General features: G+C 42.5%; 1 protein-coding gene across 4 annotated transcripts in view; it reads right to left on the reverse strand.

Moving 5' to 3' along the window:
- l1cama (L1 cell adhesion molecule, paralog a) overlaps nucleotides 1–16,913 on the reverse strand; it is a 38,918-nt gene extending 22,005 nt beyond the window's left edge. For all 4 annotated transcript variants that reach the window (XM_061736180.1, XM_061736179.1, XM_061736178.1 and 1 more), the window contains exon 1: nucleotides 16,782–16,913. The gene's annotated coding sequence lies outside the window, so the exon portion shown is untranslated. The remainder of the gene's footprint in view (nucleotides 1–16,781) is intronic.
- Between the last annotated feature and the right edge of the window lie 5,603 nt (nucleotides 16,914–22,516).

The following is a 22,516-nucleotide window of genomic DNA, read 5'->3' on the forward strand; positions in this document are numbered from 1 at the left end:
TGTGGTAGTCTTTTTGGATATGGTGGAGCAAAAACACAAGATCAAATCTTAATAATCAAATCATGTCCTGAGTTTGAGACATTTTCTTACTTTCATCATGCCAACCATCTACACATACTGTACATGACAAAATCTCACCGCTCGATTCATATCCTCGCATTCCCATCTCAGAGTATGTGAGGGTTCATTCAAACATGTGTGCAGGTCTTGTGTACTGTCATGCCTTGCTTTTAAATATTAACTACCTCCAGCTGTGAAGATGTGTAGGAGGAGAGGATGCAAGACAGGAGGAGGGAGGGAGAAAAATAAATGAACACATGCCCCCCTTTACCCCCTCCGCTTCCCCCAGGGTTTTCCTGTCTGATGAAACATTAGATTAAAAAAAAAGGAGATGGCTTAAAAAGTGGAAGGATGGAGGGATTTTGACAGAAATAAAGATAGTAACAGATGGGGGAGGGGGAAATATATACACAAGAAGGTGATGAGCAGAAGTAAGGATCAATAAGGAGTAAAAATGTGGGGGAGGGGCCTGAGAAACAAGGTGATGTTAGTGGGTATATGATCAGGCATCCTACAGAGTGAATTATTCATTAAAACCCCTTCCTGTCGGCACAATTTGCCCCAAATTCACCCAAATTCATAATTCATTTGCTTCCATCGGCGTTCATTGGTTTGGCCTAGACTGGTGCTGACCATCCATACCTGCTGTCTCTGGCGTTGCTGTTTGATTCTCTCAGATCACCCTCCCTTCTTGCTCTCTCTGGCAGGGTCATACTTAATGCATGAGCCTGTTGCAGTGAGACAAGTCTCAGACCCTCTTTGTCACTACAGCAGAAAAATACCACAAATCATGTGAAATATCACCTTTTGTACCTGTTTCCGTTCTGCTCCACCACTATAACACAGTAATTTATCATTTATCATTCACTGCAGTCAAAACTGTGCTGGTTAAAAGTCTTTCTTGTATTCTTTAAAAGTGTGTCTGAACCCAAAATTATAGTCCGGCATGTCCAAGATGATGAGCATCCCATTTTCCTGTCACATTTTTATTAGTCTTCCCCCCTCTCATGGCTCTTTGTATCTAACACTGAAAGCTTTATTCACTTCCCCTACAAGTAGTTTTTCACCCTTCATTTTATAGCTTCTCCTCTCCTCTTACTGTAATAAACCCCTTTTCTCTGCATCGCTTTAATAAACTGCTGTGGTTGCACTCTGGCTTGGACAATAGGCAACATGGCTGCTTAATTTAATATTTGCAACACTAATGGAAAAGAAGGATTCGCAGTGTAGCGCAGTAGGAAACTAATGTCTCCTTCATGCCAGCATTCTTTGTTTAAAAGGCCAAGGAACATGTGCTTGAAGACTGATGATGCGTGGTTTACTCCAAACGGAAATTTACCAGTGAGAAAAGGCTGAAGAGCTACATCTTATCAAGAATGTAGCTACGCAGACAACACATTTATCAATGTTGCTATTAGCATAAGCTCAGTGGTTAGATGCGTGGCCTCTCCCACTGATGCCAAGTGCAGCTATAGAAAGCAACACCCTGTATGTATGTATGTCCCTTACTTTCAAAAGCCTGCACCCCATGCGAAGACCCCCCGCCGCAGAACCCCTGTAGTTTTGGCAAGGGTTAAGGGTTAATATAAGAGTAGTACAAAGATGGAGAAAAAGAAAAGGTTGTCAGAGGAGCTGTAAGGGCAACCGCCCACTCCATTTCCATCCTGGTTGTCATGACAACACAGTCTCCACATAGTACACACACACCGCACATACAAATTCAGTTATTCACACACATGGTCACTAACAGATTTGCGGCATTGCTTACATATGCGCACGCACGTACGCACTCACTCGTGTGTCCACTGACTGAGCAACACCTCCAAGGCAGCATCCACGCAGCATCCACGCACAATCACACGAAAATACTGATCGACTACCTGTCCATACCATTTAATCCTTTCTCCATTGGGATGTAGCTCAGTTCAACTTTTTCAAGGATTTATAAGGATTCATGATTTATGGATTTATCCACCTGAAGTTTAAATCGCCAAATGAAAATACAAGATTCATGAAGTCATCTCCACATCTCTATTCTCACACTCTCTTCAGTGTTGGCCAATAAACACCGCCTATGGCCAAGATTGTATAAGACGCTACCTCTGGTGTGATTTATTTATTGATGTTTTCCCCCTTAAGACACAATGAGAATGTTTGGGGGGGAGTGGGAGTGGTGAATAATTCAAGATGAAGGGAGTGGACTCATTAAGATATCAGTGAGGACCGGAGGAGTGGATGGAGGAAAGGAGGAAGAAGAAGAGACAAAAGACAAAGAACCAGCGGGAGATCATAAAAGGGGGATTAACAACAAACTCAACAACAACAAGTCTAAAAAATTCATAGAAAGTAGAAAGAAGTAGGTTGTGGAGAACAAAAAATATAAAAATTAATTAAACATTCAAAGCTCTTTCTTTTTTTTATTCTTTTAAGCGATTCGGCGTGAAGTACTTACGAGTATCCCCTGACCTGGAGTAGACAGCAGTCACATCACTCTCGATGTGGAAAATCAGGCAGGACTTCTAATAGGGAGCTGGGCTTACGGATATGTGGAAACGATGGCCTCGGGGTAGCGAATTTTTACCATCCAAAAAGCCTTCATCATAAATTTGAGAGGGATTTGAGTGAGTGTGGATCTTTGCACCTATTACAATCGCTTTTGCACCAGAGAGGTTTCATGTACGGGTCTGTGTTAAACAGATCTTTCTGTAACGCAGTGATGCAGCACTGACAATCTGTCTTAAAAGAAATGGGGTGGCAAAGTAAATAACTCCGGATTAAATTTGATGCTGTGCCAACATATCTGATACAGTGTTTACTCAAAACTCTTTGAAATTCATGAATTCTTCTGATTTTCCAAACGTAGAGCACTGTGAACGCAGTCAAGCGGAAGTAAGACACCAACAAGTCATTAGTACTTCACATGTTTCAAAAGAGAGAAAGAAAATACAAAAAAGGGTGTGAGTGAGTGGTTCAGGGGGATGGGACCCAAAACATCCCTTTAATGACACACTGAAAGAGAGCCGGTAATGGGATGAATGCCCAGTAAAAGCTGTCTGATCAAAACAAGATGTTACCTCGATGTCATGGTAAATATCAAATTCCCTCCGTGTTTGTGTGCATGTGAGTGTGTTTATCAGGAAAGATCACCCTGTGTGTCAGCAGGTCAGCTAATCTCTCTTGTCAGCTAATGGAGCTGGTCCTGCAGATGGAGTTCTGCCTCCAGCTCTCTCTGCTCCCAGTACTTTAGCTCCCGCTCACTTAAGTCAACAACTGATAAGCTAATTTATTTATGTTCTACCTGTCAGTCACTCAATCATAACAAATAAAGACATACAACATCAAAGAGAAAATATAAAATAAAATACAGCCTGATCAGAAAGAAGAAAAATGAGTGTCTACTTTTTTAAGAATTGAATAATATGGAACTAACATGAGGACATTCATTTTTAATTCACCAGTCATCTTAAACAGAAAAAAACTAATAAAACAGAAGACTAACTCGATTTCTTGCTTAAAACGTACCACAAAGCTGCATAGCCTGCTGTTCATTCGTATTTCTTTTTTTTTTGTAATTTCTGACATGTTGCTGTGTTTTCCTCTCTGTGCTTTCTTTCCGTGTCACATGTTTTCGTTGCAGCATCTATGAAAATGATGATGCGTTTGCGGTAATTCCGTCGTCTTTTCTGTTTTGACATTGTTTGTTCCAAAATGCATGGAAAGGAGCAGTGTAGAAAACAGGAGAGAAAAACACAGACATAACAAGGACGTGTTTTTTCTCTCTGTCTGTATACTAAATGCAACACATTTATGCGCTGACACACACATAAACACAAACTCTCCTTATGTTGCCGTGCTCATGCTTGTGGGCGTCATCAGCTTCATTAGCAGCAGCATCAGTTAGATTCTGTGCCTGCAGCACACAGAGCACTAATTAAAGACACACCCTTAATCTTACACAGAATATTAAAAAAAAGTGATACATGCTAACACTTCCACAAATAGATTAGATGAAGACACACAGTAGCAATGTCCCATACCACAAAGTAATTCAGCAATAATGCACTTCCAACATACTATAGGAACATTGTCAAATACTCCGAGCTTAGCAGCATCCAGTGATCAATATATATGGCTTTTGAAGATATTGTGGCAGAATGGTTTAGTGTCCATACAGCTGGTGGTTAATGGTGTTAGCTCGAGTGAAGAAGGGCAATCATGACGTTATGAAATTATGTGGCAGAGCCATTAGTAGTGACCTTCTGTCTTTCCCCCTCCCTGTTTCTTTTCATGCCTCCTTCTCCAGTCCTTGCTTTCTCTCTCTTTATCTCACCCAGTCAGCCTCTCCCTTTTTCTCCTGTTTCTATGAAACGGGAGCTCTCCTTCTATTTCCTCTAGTTTTGACGCACACTTTGTCCTTCGCTGCCACTTTTTCTTTTCTCTGGCTTTGTGACGATATATGCTGCTGGAAGCTGCGGCTCGGCAAAGACACTTCAGTAGACATGTTTGCAGGGAGTCATTCATCCCTCGGAGGGAAAAATCAGACGGATCAGACGGATGAAAAGGAGATTTTGAACATGTGAACTAGTAAAGTCTTTGGGGATCAGAGCGGAGCAGGCAGGGCAGTAAAAAAAGAAAGCCCTGAGAGCAGACGCAGCAGCTGCAGCTGAACACAGCTGGAAATAACAAATCAGCTGCAGTAAAGCATATATATATATTTTTATTTTTTTGTTGTTGTTATTTTTAAACTGGATTAGAACAAAACTCTCCACTGCAGCAGATGCACGTACCATATCATGGCCTTTCCAAGTGGACAAAACTTAAACATTTATATGGCAGTAATAATTTTTCTCATACAGGTGGCATTGTTATTCAAGTCTGCCACGCATGTGTGTGCACTGGTATGCATATCTGGATTGCTTCAGGAGAGAATAGCAGGTGGGATATGGGGGGGTGGGAGGGGGTCGTCTAGCGTTTGCTCTTGCAGGTCTTCTGTGCAGGCAGTCATCCAGCAGACAGAAAGGAGGGAGTGGTCCCTGGGGTCAGGTGATAAGTGGCCCACATAGCACTGCAGGACGCAGCTCCCAGACACTCTTGTGACACGCAAGGACACATGGCCAACCTCTGCAGGGAAAAGAGGCAAACCACAACCTGAAGGGAGGGGCTGACCTATGACCTAGATTTAATTATGTCTAAAATAAAAAGTATGCTTGAAAACGAGGATCCATTACAAATGTGACTAATTTGCAGTCAAGTATTTACAATGCTTTACAGTATATTTATATAGTTATTGTGTACACCGAGCATGCATTCAATGATAAACACTTGTCATTGAAATCATTGGGGTCGTGGAGTTCACGGTCTTCCCCGAGGACACTTTGATACGAGAACTGAACAAGCCAGGAGCCGAACCACCATCATTTGGAGCAGAGGATGCAGACTTGACATCATTTTTCCCAGTAAACTTTATCTAAGTGTCAGACATCAACAAGACTAGATTTTCCTTACATTGTGTGCACCTTCATCTTTTCCACCACCTTAGGGAAATGAACTGCTGGTAGGTTAAGGTCATTCAGGGTTTCGGGAACACATTTGCATGGGAGGGCCTCTGCGGCTTAACGGCTGTGGGAAGGGGGTTCGTTTTTTTTCTAGCCTTATGCTGGACTTGTGGATGCAAGCAGAGCTGAGCTCTCAGATAAAATTACAGAATTAATGAGCTCAGACTTGCATCCATGCACAAACAGCACAGACTCGAATGAGATTTATGACAAATGCAAATTAGGAAAAAAACACACAGCACAAGCAATTAATAAGATGTGACAAGAAAGAGGAAGAAGAGTCACTGTTTTAGTTAAACAGTTTTAACTAAACAGCTCACAAGGACAAGTGATTGGCATCTTTGAAAAGATTAACCAGGTCAGTCATGAGCGAACTTAATGGCAATCCCATTAACGGTTCAAAGTTGCAAAAGCAGCACTTCGCTTTAAGTGCTCCACATCTAATCAAACGCAAAGTCTTCTGGGGATGAGAGGGGAAATTTAAGATGTTTGCGCTGCAAATAAACGTCTGTGGAGTGGAGATAGAGTGTAAGGAGAGAGATGAGAGAGTGTGAGTAGACGAGAAATGAAAGACATAGGGAGGAGGATGTATCATATTTTAGCTGGTTTGGGGTTGTAAGAGTGTTGCATCCGAAATACGATATAATCCAAAAAGGTGATCACAGGTTCACTAACTGCACAGACGTTTCTTAAATCTCCCTTCAGCCTTCAGCACTGTGGACATAAATAAACTCACATTAATAATTAGCACCAACATTCAGAATAAGCTGTTTTATTGACTTATTTTTTATGTTATATTGAAGTCTGTTTTTATTTTAGCTGTGTTTGCATTCTGCTTTTTTTGTGCTTCACACTCTTCTCATAGTGCATTAGCAAGGCAGTCCATCATATATCGTTAGCAAAATATGTCAAATTTCAGATGATTTGTGAAAATAGTTAATTTATTTAAAAGGGGTAAGTGCTTGCTCCATCAACAAAGCCATGAATTCTCATATTTTGTTCCCTTTTCATCTAAGTAAACTTCAACATCTGCTCTTCTACTAAGTAGTGAAGTGCTTTGATACGGAACATTTTTTGATCCCAACACCAAATAAAACTATACCCTCTGAAGCTGCTGCTTGTCTCTACATCAGCTTGTAACATTAATAAACAGCAAAGATCAAACACACACATGTATGCAGCTTCAGAGTGCTGGTTTGGGCGTATCAAGTCGGGAGTCACTTTAAGGAGATTTGCCTGCCATTCAAATGTGTCTGTCTGAGATTGAAAGACAGCAGAGAGATGTGGGAAACAGAGTTTGCATGGTGATATGGCTCCCAGGCCTCACAACGCGCATGGCCTCAGGTTAACTTGTAAAAACCACCTGTGTGTGTTTATGAGAGAGTTTACTCAGGGTGTGACAGGTCAGTGTTGTTATGCATGCATGACTCATTTTGTTTTCTGTGGCCTGTGTCAGCACTGGCGTGACCGTGTATGAATGTGCATGCGTAAAGGTGTTAATGCCTCCGTCTTCTTTCTCTTTTCTCACCTCGCAATCACCATGACAACCTCCTGACTCCAGCTCCGCTGCACACAGCAAATATTTCTCTCCCTTCCCCCTCCCACATGTCATCCTCCTCACCCCATCCCCCACCCTGCCTCTTTCTCGCTCTGTCATACATCTATGCTCTTTACCTTCATCTCCCGTCTCCTATGGCTCCATCGCTTCCGCATTCCTTACCTCTGTATTTCTAGATGCCACTATGGTTGAAAGAGTTGCTCCTTTCTGACTGTCGTCTTTGCCAGATGCCTGTCTTTTATTTGCACTCCTGTCTATCTATCACTTCCGTCTTCTATTCTCTGCTCCCTACTGACTACCGCTCGCTGTTGCTTTGAAACCCAACTTTTTTCCCTAAGCGAAACCCCTTAACCTCGTCTCCCACTAGTCTTACTTCTCCTATACAGGGAAAAGCCTGTGCACCGCATCTGTTCTATGTCACAGCCTCATTACAACCAGCCAGCCAAGATAATACACAATGCAATTACAGGTAGCATTCTATCATCCTCTACCATCAACCTCTATGAAGCCAGAAAAAGGCAGACCGGTCTAAAGGGAAATTTGCAGACTGGCAGTGCATCAGCACAGTCCCTCGACCCAAAGTGGTTCACTAACTCCAATCACATCTGTTATCATTATCATCAGCAAACCATTTCTTCTCTGTAACTAAATCCAATCGTTATCAATGGACTCCGCAGCGGAGATGTATTTGAGGCGGGGCAGTTTGTGTTCTCCAACAGAGGAAGGCCAAGCACCATCAAAGGCTGCAGTGTTATCTGAGGCGCACAGCCCTGTTTCTGCTGCAGACCCCCGTCGCTGTAAATCCCCCTCCCCATGTCCCTGCACAGCTCCAACCCCTCCACGCACCACCCTGTAATGGCTCAAAGATATCAAGGACGTGACATTTTCCGGAGCGCGTTCCAATTTTCAGCAAGGCACAATATGAAAGGGGGCAAACAGACAACCTGTTCCATCCCGCATGTTGGCTTCAGACAGCGTGTGCGTCATCTGCAGTCAGACATGTAAGGAGAGCGACAAGCATATCTGGCATAATATTATCTATTCCTGGAGGTAGAGTGCATAAGAAGAAAAAAGTGAGGATGCAGTTTCAGCTCTATTTATGTTGTTCTGAGGAGCTTCACTGCTCATCTCTTGCCTCTCTGCCCTCCTCCTGCATCACATCATCTTCCTCCGAGGGCATTGCCCTTACACCGAAACCCCAGCTGTGACCACGTCTCTTTTTTCCTCCCATTTTGTTACACTTATGGGAGATGACAGTGAGAGTTTGTGCCCAATTCCAGGAAGCGAGAGGGTAGAAAAAAGCTATAAAAAAAGCAGAGAGAGAGGCCATCGAGATGCAGAAAAACACTGCAGTGACCTTTGCCTGTGGCTTAATAGCTAAATGAGGTTTTCATAGAGAGTTGACAGCGAGGGCTGACAATCCGTATGTGTCGTTCACGCACACAAAACGAAGATCCTCAAGCCTACAGCCAGATTCGCAAGCAACCTCATGCGCTTAAGCACTCATGGAGAAAATAGACCTGAGGCAATATTCTGGAACAATAAATTCTGCGTTACGATGGCAGAATCATCACCGTTCCAGGATAGCACAGCTTAAAACATGCTGATCGTGCTGCTGCTCATGTAGGACACCTACACAGCACTTCAGCAACTCCTGCTGGCTACCGCCAGCTCAAAAAGCAGCTTTTGCACGACAACATTTCTGAAACAGGTCAGAAACATTTTTCTTTATTTACAGTGAACGGACAGACCAGCTTTCCCGGCACTTGTGGAGGCAGACAGCTCAAAACAGTAAATATGACCGCTGCAGAGCTCGTAACAGTCCTGTCACTAACGCTTACGGTTTGCTTATTTGTCCCCCGTGTAAACACGGGTTGGTCACTAACACATGAATAAAGCACACAGTACAGGATGTCTGTACTTTATATCCTCTCTCTTAACTACCTTTTTATCTCCCTACATTGTCCTCCCACCGTAGCCTCCTCACTCTCACACTTCCTGCTCTGCCAGGAGCCAGATCCAACTTTATCAGTCGATCGAGACAGTTAAAAGGTTACTGATGATAAAACTCTTCTCTTGTTCTCACAGGGACTCTTTTCTTTCTCATCTCACCAGTCTTTTTTAGGACCTGGACGAGTTAGTATTTTCTAATATGTATAATTACCTAACTATCTTCTCACCCCAGTTTCTTTGACTCCATGTGGTGCGTTTCTGCGCTTTTTCCTCCTCCACCCCCCTTTGTGACATCTGCACCCCTCCCTTTTCTTCCTTCTTGTTGCTCCTATGTTTTCTCCTGGGTATTGCCCCTTTTCATCTCTTCTTCATATTAGAAACAAGCATTGCTGCATGCCTTATTAATGAATGTAACAAATTATTATTTTTTTAAATGGCACAACAAGTGCATCATGCAGGTCTTGCAACAACAACGCCTCAGTTCTGGGTGTATAAGAGCATGATGTGTGATGTAAACAGGCAGGTTTATAGATAAATGCAAGGTCTCTTTATTGCAGCCTGCGTTTGTGCCGAGCTCTTTGCCGGTTGTGCCTGATTTCCTCTAATGAATTCAAAGAGGAGCAACCTGTTCAAAAACATGAAAAGGCTAAAAGGAAAAGGTTCGCAGACAACAGTCTCCCCAGGGGCATAGTTGAAGAAAATGATTTATTCTGTCTGTGAGCAGGTAAAAAATGGTGATGGGAGGGATATTGATCATAGAGAAAAACAAAGGTTAGCTCATGTAAAACCTTACTTCCCAGTTTAAACCCTATGTGAGGAGGATTTCTTATGTTAACACACTTTGAACTTTCTGCATTTATATTCAAGATATAAGAAGTCCTGAGATGCACTCAAGATCTCGCCTCCAACATATTATGAAAGTTGAAGCTGCCCACTCAGATAGAAAAAATGCAAGTGAGTATGGTTGATACACATTGAAATAAACCTAAAGAGCCCCTTTCTGTTAAATCTAATATATCTCATCTGACATTTCCTTCCTCCTTGACATTTTTATGCCTCTCCCCACACTCAAACCTCTCTCCTCTAGCTCATGATCAATTTCCCCCTCACTGAAGCTCTTTTCTTACAGCCCTCCCTCTTTGTCTTCAGGCCTGTTGTCAGACATTGCCCTGTTTTAACCTTGTATGCTCCCCATGTCTGCTCCCCTCAGTCAGCGTCTGCATCCATGTGGTAGGCGTAGTGTGTAATAGGATGGCACAGTAGGTGAGATTAAATTAGGGTAGTGTATGGGGATTACTACCCACTCCAAACATGATCCCCTCCCACTCTCTGTAATCCACCTCTAATGACTATATCGGGCTGACAAAGCAGATAAAACCCACCACAAAGAATCTACAGTCACAGCATCACCCAAACATGGAGACGAAAAACAAACACTTGGACCTGCAGTGTTGTGTCGCTTCATGTTTGTGCGTCATGCCCCATCTATTTTTGTTTAATTCAAATGAAGTGTGGATGTACAGTTGGAACGTGCTTAAATCAATACACTTAAGTGTAAACAATCCAAATAAATAGATTGAGAGCCTTCAGAGCATGATGTGTTTCACACGTGAGATCAGGAGAGTCTTGGGCGTGCCCAGCGTGCGTCACCAGACTGGACGTACTCTGGCACAAACCTAGACACTGAAATCCAGTTAGGTCTGTCAGAGAGCATAAAGAAGCATGCCAAGCCATTGACTGCGATGCCTCAATGCCAGAATATCAATGACGTCCGGGAAAGCTTCCTCGGCTTTGTTGAAACATAACTCACTGCTTCTGCAATGAGACATTCTGTCATGACTATAAAGTATTACTTTTGCACACATATATCTGTAAGCGTAGCCGCTGTGATTTATAGAGAGCCCACTGATAATAAGAATAAAACTTCTTTTAGTGACTTTAACTATTGGCAGAGGGGCGAGCTGAGCTGAGATTAAAGTCATGCCAAGGACACTGAGAAACATTTTCTGACGAGAAAAACACTACAAATGAATAATAAATCATAAATGTACTAAAACTCGTCAAAGGCTCAGCAGTCCTTTCAAACTTAAAGCAAAGCCCCCATTCTGCAGTACTGAGATATAGACAGTCATCTCACCCAGTTTTCATTAAATATTCAACTGGCCTTTAAGCAACAAATCAATAAATTAGTAAACCAACGCTGTGGCATGTCTTTAATAAACAGCCTGTGAAACGGAAGGGAAAGCAGAACTGCACAAAGATGTGAATTCCCAGAAGTGTCACTCTGTGGTCAGCGGCGTCAGAGACATTGTCAATATTGAGAATTAATATATTAGTTTGCCACATACTGACATGTATTTGCTTTCATGGATTTGAACAGGTGGCATTTGATTTACCAGTAAAATTACGTTTTATTAGCCTGTATTAGCCTGAACCATGAATATAAGCTAAATGCTCTCTGAATAGGCTAGACAAGAGAATACATGCCTACCAGCAAAACTGCTGGGGGTGGGGGTATATTTTAGGTGGAGCATATTTTAGCTGTCATCAGGCGAGAGGTGGGGTAGACTCTAGGCAGGTCACAATTCACAAGAGAAACAACCATGGAAACCCACTGATAAGAGAGTCGGAGCAAGGAAAACATGTAAACGTCTCACGGGTTGAACCCAGCTTGGAGTGGATACTTATGAGGCAACAATGCCAATTATTTTCTAAACTGTTCCTGATTCAACCCAGAGCTTTTAATAATCTTTGCCAAGGTGGACAGTGAGACGAAGACTATTTCAGAACATATGGCGATGCTCTGTCATCTGGTTACATTTTGTCTGATTTGATCAAGCTTTTGTTGTACGGATTTGAACCATTTCTGAAAGAGAATTGGCTCAGTTAGCACCACTTGGATTAACAACGGACCCCATTCGGGCAGCACGTAGACTTGGTGATCCCCTCAGCTTGAGCCAGTTGTAAAGTCTACCAGCGTGCCAACTAAAACGACCTTCACGTGGACAGAATCTGACTGTTTTCATTGAAGAATCAGTTGTGACACATCACTAAATATCAAAGTGTAGAGCAATTTAATGAACGTGTATGTGCAACACTACCAACAGTAACAACCTTTGATATACTAAAGCCAGTAAACCACTGTTTTAGTCGATGCATAATTAGTTCAATCATTCCATTCTGGCTGCCATGAATGGTGAATAATGAGTGCACTCAAATATGCAGTGAAGCATCCTTTACAGTAAACAGAAGTCTTCATAGATCCTGACACTTGCAGTTGGGAAACAGAAGGTCAGTTCAGTCTAATAATAGTCACTGATGTGGACAGTGAAGCCTCTTTCATAGACGATTTCATGAGATGATGATAGACCAGAAGGAGTGACGCTAAGGGGAATTCTGTGTTGCTGAAACAAAGATGTAATTTTGACGGAGACAGAAAAGAAAGACGAGGGTAGTGTCCGGAGGCGAACAGAGTTTCATTGACTCCCTAATTCATATTCAGTGTGCAATTGTATTGTTTTGCAGTATCCTGGTATGACATTTTCATTTAAAACTATGTGCAATGAAGAAATCAATTTCTGTTTTAATTTTTAATTTTAGAAAATCCCAATAACAATAAAATTAAGTTTTTTTTTATTTGTTTTGTTTAACAATCCCTTATTTAAAGATTTTCTCTCCAGAATATTTGGGACCTGCTGTTTTCTCATTGCTTTGGCGGTAATTAATTTCTCTGCTGGTCTGAAGCAATATCCACTGCAGGGCGCCAGTTTTGTCATTTTAACTGCCAACATCTTATTTGATACCCCCGCAGGAATTCGACACTTCTCTCCCTCTCATACTATCCCACTGAAAGCTGTAATAAGGTAAATCACTCTGCCGAATTAAATATATTTCCATACATGATGCCTCCGTCTGCACTCCGTTCCCCATTTCAAGTTCAATTGTATAATAGGGTTGGATTTATGAGTCTTTGTCTGCCAGCCTCTTCCTGTAAGGGATAATATAAAATTCACTCATTAGTTTGATTAAGACACAGATGCGGTTTTCTCAGTCCAGCGCGTGAATACTAATATGACTGCTGGATCTTAACAGCTGTACGGTGTTCGGCTTAGGAAGAGCGGTAAAGAAGGAAATTAACTTTGTAAGGTATGACATGTCTGTCTGAGGAGAGTAAGTAGAACTGGAAACAGGTTTTTCTTGCACTTACTGATGGCATCTGTCTTATGTATATCCTAAACATCCGCCTGCTGTCTTTTAAATAAATCCTTAACTTCACCAGGATTTCCTCCCTGCCCGCCTCATCTGACTTTCACACATTTCAATTTCTCCTTTAAGTGGCTTCTTTCCCTCTCCCCCCTCTCTCTAGAACCACTTACTTGTGGCCTGTCAATCCATCTGACCCTCGCTACCCTAAATCACCACAATGTATTCTCCTCCAGACCCTGACAGCATGTCTACATGATCCCCTGCTTGACACCCACTGGGCTCATTCCCATCTGCACAGTCAAAATCAAACAGTGTGCAAGCTGACAGGGTGGGGTGGGGTGGGGTTGGATGGGGTGGGCTGGCTAGGGGTGGGGTGCGAGGGAAGGGGGGGCAGATTCGCCCTTTTTGACAGCATCCTGAAAATGCAGGGGATCCTAACGCTGAACTCCACTTGCGCATCTACATGGCATCAAAAAGATGTAAACATGCTGGAAGGTGAGTTTGCAAACCTTTAAGTCTGCTCCCGTGTGTTTGTAGCTTCACAGCTCTGATCTTCAATGGCGAACACAAAGGAGAGCAGCACATATTGTTGTTGACACTTCAGTCTGGGAAGCAGCTCTCCCTCCTGACCCCTGATTTTACCCCTACTGCTTTAATGACTAAATCCCCAGAATCTGCTGAGTCTGCTCTTTTGATCAGAAGCAGACGCTGAAGTTAACTAGACGAGGGAGGCAACATCAGAGCACTTTTAATTCGGCGTTCTGCAACAGGATATCTGCAGAGCGGCTGTTTGTGTTGGAAAAGACGTGCGTTAAAGATGTGTTTGTGTGTCTGTGTTTGAGCAGACGACTGACAGAGATTCCCTGGGGCTGTAACAGGTGGCTGAAGCAAAGGACCAGCACTGCACTGGAGTTGCTCTTAACTTGGGAGAGCAGTCCTCTCCTCCTACATAGCACCAGCTCTTCACTTCAACACAATACCAACAGGCATTTGGAAACCAGCCAGGCTCTGACATTACCATCCCATCAACATGAATATGGCAGAGGCATACCTATATGACCATTGCTGTTTCAGGGCGTTGCCATTTATAATCTGTTAATAAAACATGCACAAACCCTCGCTCTGATCCTTTTCCCTTTTATGTTTTTTTTGTGTATTTTCCTGTTGTATATTTCACCTTGTGGCTTTGCCCCTTTCGGCATCCCAGCTGATTCCCTCCTGCTGTTTCTCTCCTGTCAATACCTATTGAACATGCGTTTACAGATGCAAATTGCTTTGTCTTTGGAGAGGAAGCTCATGTTGCTCTCCATCATTTTTATGCTGCTGCCTCCCACCCTCCTCACCTGCCTTTTTCTTGCAGATCCCTGTCTGTCAGTCAGTCAGTCAGTAAGTCTGTCTCCATTCACATAAATCCCTGTTTCCATCAATCTCTTTGATGGAGCAGCTCAATTAGCCGGCCAGCATCAGAGGGGAGATTACATTCTGCACCATGCTGGAGCGTGAGTAATCATAGACTCCAAGTCCAGCTTTAACAACAGAATTGCTGCTACAACAGCCACGCCAGGAACTCCCATGGCAGCCACCGCCACACAAACCCCCTATACGAATTGGTATGATAATGTGACCAGCAGTTGGTCTCCAGAGCATTCCCACCACACACACACACACACACACACACACACACACACACACACACACACACACACACACACACACACACACACACACACACACACACACACACACACACACACACACACACACACACACACACACACACACACACACACAGAGCCACTCCCTCAAACACACCCTCCTCAGCAGCAGCTGTATCTTGATCTATGGCGTGACCGTGTGCAGCACAGTATGTTTATGGACATTGTACAGATGGTAACAAGTCTTTGTCAGGCACAGTTTCTCCTCCTCCCTCCAGGCCCTTGACGGGGGATCATCTGGGACAAGCCGGGGGCAACTGAGGGAGAGGAAGAGTGAGGAAGAATAGGCTCACCACATCACAAGCACTGGTGTGATCTTAGCTGATGCTTTTAATTATCACGCTATTAGTTGTATCCTCCTGAGTACAATTGTTTCTTTGTGCAAGATGTGCTCATATTGCCCACAAAACAGCAGATGTGTAATAACAACCTGCATGGCACAAGCATGCAGCCTGTAGCAACAAGATTGTGGAGATACAGGTTTCTACATCTTTAACATGACCGTTAGATTGATCTTTTTCAATGAGTGTAGAAATGAACACCTTACAGGCCTCAGCGCTTGATAGCAGACATCTGGGTGGCATAAAGCCAGGTGAGCGCGTCCTTTTCTTTGGCACACCTCCACCGTCTGCTCTGTATGCTGCCCCACCCTTATTTTCCTTCCGATGTCTCATTCAGAATAAATATCACTCTTAATGTGTGACTCCTGTTGATATGTGAATCCCTCTTTCTCTTTGTCCCCCGGTGTATCCCCAGTTCCTTTCAGTTTTCTTCTTCTCTTTTTCTGCATTAAAGTCTTGTATTAAGACCGAGCCCTGTCATTGCTTTGGCAAATAGACCCGCTGCAGGAGATAGGAGTGGATGACTAGGAAATTGTTGTAGTCTGCTCTGCAGTGCTTGTATCCAAACTGCCAAGTTTTATCGTCTGCATCAGTAAAATTCCGAGCAGTACTTGGCGGTCATGGGCTGTTCTTTACATTAAGCCACTTGGCTATTTGATGGATGAGGGGGAAAGAAAATTTAAATACTCATATTGAAAAAGAGAAGAAGAAGCTGACACAGGAAAATAAAGGACTTTGCTTTTGCAAACAATTTTGCGTAACATCCATGTGTAAATATATGTTAATTATTAACTGATCAAAACAGTAGATCCCTTTTCTTTTCTGTGTATATTCCGACAGTAGGCATGTCTGATAACAAAGCACATCTGAGAAATGTTAAGCTGTAAAGTGTTCTGCGAGGTGGTACGACAGCAGTCGGCACTGCTGTATATTCAATATTAATGTCAGAGGAGACCCTGTTGCATGCAGAGCACTTGATGATGGATTAAAATCCACAAACACGGAAAACCTTTTTCTCTGAATTCAGTGTGTGCCAACAGGTTACCCCTTGTATTTTGTAATCCAGCATCAGTTGACTCAGGTGAGTCTTTTGACATTTGGCTAATTGTTATTGTCTCAATTAAGTGCAAATACTTGAATATAAATTTGCATTTTTTTTCTGAATACAAGTGATATCAACAACACCTTTTTCCAAAAAGAAAACATTGAAATTGAAATAAGAGGCTGCAGGCGTGATCAAAGGGTTATCTTCTGCTGCTAGAAGACGAGGCAAAGGTGAGATTCCATAACAAGCCACCTCCACTAACAGCCTAATTAATCCGCTCTCCACAGCTCGCCGCTGCTGTTTTCATTAAATGACACACTGTCCTCATCACAAAATAGATCCTCTTACCCCCACAACGAGCCTCCTATCCTCTTGCAGTTCCTCGTCTTCTTTTTCTCCCTGTCTCTTCCTTGTCTACTTATGCCTTTTTCTTCCTCTTTTCTATGAAATTGATTGTGCCCCTCTTCACTCTGCTGATGCTGCAGTGATAGAAAAACACACCCTCCTTCGGCCTCACTTTCTCCCTCCCTCCCTGACTCCCATTGGCTCCCCTTTAGAGGTGACATCACCCTTCTTTGCCTGCCTGCCTCCCTTCCTCCTCCTCTTCTGTTCTCTCCCTCTCTCTCTCTCTCTCTCTCACTTCTCCCTCTCTGTGGATTTTGACCACTGCTTTATTGTGCTCCCCTACCCAGAAGCCTATCTTCCTCTTTATTCACTGTGAACAGTCATGATTACTAGGTCTAAAAGCAATTTTTTTTTCTTACTCTCACAGAGCAGTGCAAAGCATAATAATGCATGTTGAGCACATTGCCTTTTTGCTCTGCAGCATCTTTTCTCTGCTCTCCTGCTGCACCACTCTAGGAGCTAATAAACTACAAAAGCTGGAACTATGTTTGTATCAGAAAATTCTGAGCTCCACTTTATTTACAGGATCACTAAAACTTCAATTCCCGTCATCATAATGCAATCAGCCATTACTGGGATGAACGTTACGTAACACTGGTGAATGAAAATGTGTCAGCAATCACTATCATCTTTTATCTGGTGCTGGCGGGAAGAGCTTCTCTGATTTTCAGGGAAATAAAGAGGTGGGTAAATAAGGTTGCGTTTGGCCGTGTTTGTTGTTGTGATAGGGGACCACGACTGTTCAGCTTTGTTGGGTGACTGTAATCCAACGCTGGAGATCTTTTGTTTTGCACGTCTGATGCACCATGATGAATGTTAATTTATGTCTCCGTCAGTTGTCCCTGCTTCGCCTGCAGCTCATACAAATTTCAGAAATGCAAAACTGAGTTCTTTCATTTGCTTTGAAAGAACTGCTTGAACTGGGCCTTTACATGTTAAAAGACCCTCAGTTCTCATTTCATTCCCCAAAAGCCTTTAGATCCTCTAAACAATTACCTCGCTCAATTTCACGCTCTTAAAATTCAAAAGCCCACTTTTTTTTTTAATTTGTTGCCTGCAAAATGCTGAATACTTAATATATTTATTGTAGTAAACATTTATTTGTGAATCTGCAGCTCTTGGACAAGTGTGAATAAATACTGAACCATCCATAAAACCAGCAAATATGGTTGATTTTACAAGGTTTTTCTGGACATTATTCTTTTGTTATTGTCATTATCATTTTTACTATTTAATATGCCTTTGTGAATGACTAATCTAGCCTGTGACAAACCATACAACAAATGGTGACCACTTGGATCACATGATACAGACATTTGTGGTTCCCAAAATATGACAAAATCAAGGTGGCAACAAACTGGCCATCAGCTATCAACAGTGTGAAAGTCATCTGGAGAGCGTGTGTGGGAGTTACATGTATTGATCGTATGTAAGAAATGGTCAAAGTAACTGCAACATCATCAGTCAGTTTGAACATTTCTTTATAAAGAAGGCAATAAGATGAGTTTTTTTGGCTGTCACTATTTTGGTGAGACCAGAGCAGACCAAGAAGGTTATGATAGAAATAGATACCTAGCTTTATAGATCAGACCCACATCTGGAAAAATTTACATGCAAAGCAAATTTTAATTTGCTTTCCGTACATCTAGATTTATAGATACCATGTTCACAGTCACATTGCGAACATTATCTATTAAACGATTGACAAAGAAAAGTTAAAAACTGCTCATCCTCATAGCATTCTAATATTTGTTTAACAGTAAAAAAGAACAAGCTTTTCTTATTGACACCAAGAGTCTAAATGCAGTCAAAGCGCTCATCGGTCTGTAGCATCCTTTTTCCACCTCACGATAACATTTCATTGTGCCACCGTTCCACCTTTGGGAGGTAGAAACGGCCACAGCCCTCATGTAAGGTTGAGCTGACATCGTGGAGCATGCTGCTCATGTCAAAGTCAGTCCCGTCACCTCGTTGATTCTGCAATGCCAGCATGGTGTGTGTACTCACACGGCAGGCAGCGGCGTGCCACCTTTATTTGTTGTGCACTACTAAACAGTGGCAGTTTTTAACGTGGATGGCTTTTTTGCGGCGATACGACACAGCTGCTGGGTGCAGCTCCACCGTCCTTTCAAAACAAGTCATTTCCAAATCCAAAAAGATCAAACGTTCCTCCGACATGCACTGATTTCCATTAACATAACAGAATGTGAACGTGTCGGTGCCATGTCGGGGTGACCCCCTTGGTGCTTTTCCGTCTCATTTCATGACAGCAATCTGACGAGACCGGGCCTGACATACATGCACCACTTCAACATGTCACAAGTCTGAACTGCAGCAGTCACACCAACCGACAGCAGGCACAGGAGTGCTGGATTAACTTGACATAAGATCAGCTGTTCGGAGGAAACTACCAGATCACAAATTAGATGAATACATAAAAGCTCTGTCCAAAGCTTCCTCCTCCATGCTTTTTTCCAAAAATATTTAGCTGCGTCTGAATTAAATGAAAAAAATGTATGATTTGCAGCTGAGGCTTCTGCTTTTCGTTTGATGATATGTCAATATTTGCAATTGTTCCTATCCACTTCTATTGTGATTAAAATAACGAAGTGCGCTTCTCAGCCTGATGTAGACTTTCACAGCAAAGCAACATGCTATGAGAAGAATTTTACTAAGAACGCCCTTGCACCATTTTTTAAGAGCATCAACATCAACAGGTAAAAAAAAGGTAATATTTTCAGCTGCTTCAAGACCACCGGTGTGTTTTGCACAACCAGAGCATGCTTTGACATGCTAATACAAACTGTTATGGCGAAATAGTGACATAGCGATGTGTGTTTTGAGAAACTAACTTTGACTCTTCCAATTATATCTCAGCTGATTAATGTTTGTAATGTAATAATTAATGTAAATACTGTAAATGGTGAATATCAGGTGTGCACCTTGGCCATCTGTGTCACGTCAAGAAACAGTCATTACTGAGCATATCTTAAAAGCTTTCTTCTTAAGGCGTCAAAGCAGGAGGAACTAAACTAATTAGTTTACTATGATTGCAGTTTATCAGCCTTCAAGATCTGTGAGCATGGTTGTGGACTTGCTGTTCAAATTATGTCATATTTTGCAGCATCTATTTGTGTCTGTAACTTCACCACAGAGTGCCTGTTTGCTGAAGAATCTTGTTGTCTTTGTTGAAGCTGCACTAAGTAGACATGACCCACAACTCATATACGGGTGGCTTATGTTGCTGTTCCAGACATTAAAAAACAGAGAGAGAGGAAAAAAAAAAACAACGCTTAACATGGTTTCACGCTCAATCCCCATTTGATCCTAAAAATAAAGCTTGGCAAATTGGGGCAGCACTGTGCTCCTTCAGAACACCCTCCTCCCGCTGATATGCAGTTGTTGTTCTTTGTGTGTCTCCAGCCTGAGGTTGCCAGCGTGTCCATCTGCCGCTGGTGTCCGAGGTCCTGCCAGGCACTGGGACAATAGCTGCCACAGCGGCAGACAACATGGGATTAAATGATTAATGAGGCCAGTTAGGTACAACCCTCCGCTGTTACTCTCAGGGAAAGGTTGATGGCTGAAGGCGAGGCTAGAAAGTCACGGTCAAAACTGTGACCGGTTTGAAGGCAGAAGTGAAGACTGGGGAGGATGCAAAACACAATTCTTTCTTCTACAAAATATATGACCTTCAAAGAAGATTTGAATTATGAAACAAATCAGACTAATTCAAGAAGACTAGAAGAATATAACATAGTCACCGAGATGTGACGGTCAATGAGATTCAGTTTCTTGCACACAGCCAGCCTTTAAAACAGACGTCTGCACTGCAACATCAAGAGGGCAGCTGCAAGTAAAGGACGGAGGGAAAATTTCCATCCAAGTAAGGAAGGTTTTCTTAAATTGATCTGTTGAGTGCTTCACCTCCTCCTGGCAACAGTTTTACGTCTGCTCGACCTATGAGAGGGGACTTTTACTTCAGCTGTCACTCTGTCATAACTTTCTACCTCTCCCTACAAAAGCTTGCCTCCCATTTCCTTTCCTCCTCAACTTGATTGAAAGTGAGTTAGCTGGCAGACTGGAGGGAGAGATGGACTGATATGTGAGGAGGGAGAGCGAGAGAGAGAGAGATATATAGAGAGAGAGTCCCTGAGAGGAAAGGGGACAGCTTATGAATGAACAACTTAAAGCCTGGAGTTGCAGGAAAAATGTGCTGTCAGCAAAAGACAGAGGAAGAAAGAGCAAGACAATCCCATCAGCTTAAAAAGCGGGGAGACGGGGCAATATAGTAAATGGCTGAGGAGAGAGTGTGGAGGTTGAAAGCAAGAGGAAGCCAAGTAGCTCTACTGAGGACTAGGAAACAATGCATTAAAGAGGGTATAATATTAAAAAAAGAAAAAAAAAAAACGTTTTCTTTGATTGAGAGTATTTATATTGTGTCTGAAATGATTACCAACCCAAACCTCTGGCACATCCTTTCATGCTGCATAAGTCAGGAAACATCTCATTCATGACCAACGTACATTTGCATGGTAATGCTACAATAAAACCAGTCATTATGTAGCCTTTTCATCGTTTTTCTTCATGCAACTTCTTCCTCACATCACGCTACACTTGCTGTACCTCTGGAGTGGAAATGTCACACTTTTTGATGCTCAATCAGTACTTTCACGTCTTTATGTCCCCTTTTTAAACAACTTGTTTAATGTTTCATACCAGCACAAAGGCCTTTCATTCCTGTTAAAATATCAGTTTTCATTTTCTATTGAAGGAATATTTATTCAGTTCTGGCAGCTGTTGTCAAGCTCTTGCCATTTTCTACTCCTGCCATCTGTAAAAACCAGCCAAAACAACTTTAGACTCCGGTCCCGGTCATATCTGGTTACAACTACATATCATTTTGCAGCACTATATCAAAATAAACAACAACGAAAGTAGATCATAGAGCTACAGTGGACATCACAGCAGTGGTGACTAAGAGACTGAAGAACTCAATGAGGGAAGAGAAAATGAAATAGTGGCCACGCAGGAGACCGAGGAAGAGTAAATCTTGGATCATCATGAAAGCAAATTAACTTTCCCATCTACAGGAGGATCGGCTGAGCTAAAAGTTACACAAGTTTCTATGTGCTGCATTAATAAATACATACCATAATAAAACTCCATTTATTTTAGCATGTTCTATCCGCCTGTCAAGTCATACCCATTCACTTTGGGAAGATTTTCTGTGGTGAATGGTCTCGTACTCCGTTCCTCTCACACTCATTTCCACCAGTATAAAATTCACAGAACTGACTGCACCCTTTCTGCAATCATCCCAACGTAAGTGTCTAGAGCTACAATTAAAAACCTCCAAGAGGGAGCAGAATCTGTAATGAAACCTTGGTATGAGTTTTGACTGCAAACCCAACAACAGTCACCAACAGCGTTGCTACTCCATCGAATTTTGGTTGATTGTAGTCTGGTTTCCACTGTCCTTGCATTGCAGGTTTCATTTTTGTAACCCAGTTTTATACCTATCCAGTGGCATGTGGAGACAGTTTCTTCTTCTCTAACTGTTTGTACTGCCCCCTGAAATTCAATTTTAAATCCAGGGGAACCAGACTAATTCTTGAAGAGAGGGAAAAAAACTAAACTAGGATGGATGGCCCAGTCCTTATTTCCCAACGAGGAAATAT

Source organism: Cololabis saira, chromosome 12, assembly GCF_033807715.1.
Source record: "Cololabis saira isolate AMF1-May2022 chromosome 12, fColSai1.1, whole genome shotgun sequence".
NCBI classification, from domain to species: Eukaryota; Metazoa; Chordata; class Actinopteri; order Beloniformes; family Belonidae; genus Cololabis; species Cololabis saira.